General features: G+C 45.4%; 1 pseudogene; it reads left to right on the forward strand.

Annotated features, from left to right (window-relative positions):
• The first annotated feature begins 764 nt into the window (after positions 1 to 764).
• Positions 765 to 2,053, forward strand: LOC139005412 (RNA-binding motif protein, X chromosome-like; annotated as a pseudogene).
• Positions 2,054 to 2,292: the final 239 nt, after the last annotated feature.

Here is a 2,292-nt window from a genome sequence, read left to right on the forward strand (position 1 = left end):
TGGGGAGCCGATATAGGGTTAAGCCTCGGACTAACCTGTTGGCAAAGTCACAAACAAGTCTTCTTCCGAATCTTAAGCAAACCCAATCCGAGAGGTGGCCGCTGATTTACACGCGCTGTCATTTAAAAAATAAAAATGGGGGAATTTGCCAGAAGCCGGTCCATCCTTGTTGCTTGACACAGTTGCTGCAGGGAAGAAACATCTGCACAGCATATGTTTCAAGGTACCTGGGGTATATGGCATACTGTTCTTAATATGTTTGCTTCCCTTCTTAGCTCTATGTGTTTTAACCAAAGTCACCTCTCCCAGATAGGTTGTAGGGATTAACAGGACTAAGGAAGGGAATAAAACCCCTTAACTAAGTGCCAGGCGGGTAGTTAATCACTTTAACTATGAACAATCAGGCTTAAGCTACATAATCTTTACTTAGGATAACCTCCTTCAGTTATTTCTTTGTAGCTTAATAGAACAACAGAGTAACCTTGGAATGGAGATAAGAAACGCCCAAACCTTTGGAATAGAATGGATAGGATTAAAATCAACTGGTATAAATACAGATGTAACAGGACAATAGACATAGAACTTGGCTGGAGATCCTGGCTAGAGAACCTGGCTAGGCTGCTGATCAACTGAATGCTGTGTTTGTGTCATTCCTTCTCCACCGACTTCATCCACACCTTTGGGAACCCCTGGACCTGCTGGGGTTGGACCCCAACATATGGCACAGTAGTTCCTGCAGGTTCTCTCTTCTGTCTTCGGAGCCAGTGGCCCTCCCTGTGTTGAGCAGCTAGGAAGCCCCTGTCAGCGAGCTCGTAGGAGCTTGAAACCGTCATCACCCCTCCGACTCTTACCAGGAGGGAAACATGGTTGAAGCTGATCACCCAGGAAAGCTCTTCATTGGTGGCCTCAATACAGAAACAAATGAGAAAGCCCTTGAAGCTGTATTTGGCAAATATGGACGAATAGTGGAAGTACTCTTGATGAAAGATCGCGAAACCAACAAATCGAGAGGATTTGCTTTGTCACCTTTGAAAGCCCAGCAGATGCTAAGGATGCAGCCAGAGATATGAATGGAAAGTCCTTAGATGGAAAAGCCATCAAGGTAGAACAAGCCACCAAACCATCATTTGAAACTGGTAGGCGTGGACCACCTCCACCTCCAAGAAGCAGAAGCCCTCTAAGGGGTCTTAGAGGTGGAAGAGGAGGAAGTGGAGGAACCAGGGGACCTCCCTCACATGGAGGATGGTGGCTATTCCATGAATTTTAACATGAGTTCTTCCAGGGGACCACTTCCAGTAAAAAGAGGACCACCACCGAGAAGTGGGGGTCCTCCTGCTAAAAGATCTGCTCCTTCAGGACCAGTTCTCAGCAGCAGTGGAATGGGAGGAAGAGCTCCTGTATCTCGTGGAAGAGATAGTTATGGAGACCCACCTCGAAGGGAGCCCCGGCCTTCCCGTAGAGATGTTTATTTGTCCCCAAGAGATGATGGATATTCTACTAAAGACAGCTACTCAAGTAGAGATTACCCAAGCTCCCGTGATACAAGAGATTATGCTTCACCACCAAGAGGTTATACTTACCGTGATTATGGTCATTCCAGTTCACATGATGACTATCCATCAAGAGGCTATAGTGATAGAGATGGCTATCGTGACTATTCAGATCATCCAAGTGGTGGTTCCTACAGGGATTCATATGACAGTTATGGTAACTCACGTAGTGCTCCACCTACACGAGGGCCCCCGCCATCTTATGGTGCAAGCAGTCGCTATGATGATTACAACAGCTCACGTGACGGATATGGTGGAAGTCGAGACAGTTACTCAAGCAGCCGAAGTGACCTTTACTCAAGTGGTTGTGATTGGGTTGGCAGACAAGAAAGAGGGCTTCCCCCTTCTAGGGAAAGGGGGTACCCTCCTCCACGTGATTCCTACAGCAGTTCGAGCCGCAGAGCACCCAGGGGTGGTGGCCGTGGAGGAAACCTATCTGATAGAGGGGGAAGCAGAAGCAGATATTAAAAACAAAACTTTGGACCAAAATCCCTGTTCAAAGAAACAAAGTGGAACCTATTCTGTCATAACTACCCAAGGACTATTAAAAGGAAAAATTGTGTTACATTTTTTAAATTTCCTGTTAAGATCCCCTTTCATAATTTTTATGTTCTTGAGAGGAAAAAAATAAAACATGTTTGAAAAAAAAATAGATCAATATCCTTAAGTATCTGATGTTTTCTATGTGTCTTTTCCTGATCCCCTTCTCCCTCAGAAAATACATGATCTGGAAAATTATGCC

The sequence above is a fragment of the Myotis yumanensis genome, unplaced genomic scaffold (assembly GCF_028538775.1).
Source record: "Myotis yumanensis isolate MYYU_CA2020_CCGP unplaced genomic scaffold, mMyoYum1.0.hap1 SCAF_3, whole genome shotgun sequence".
Lineage (NCBI taxonomy): Eukaryota > Metazoa > Chordata > Mammalia > Chiroptera > Vespertilionidae > Myotis > Myotis yumanensis.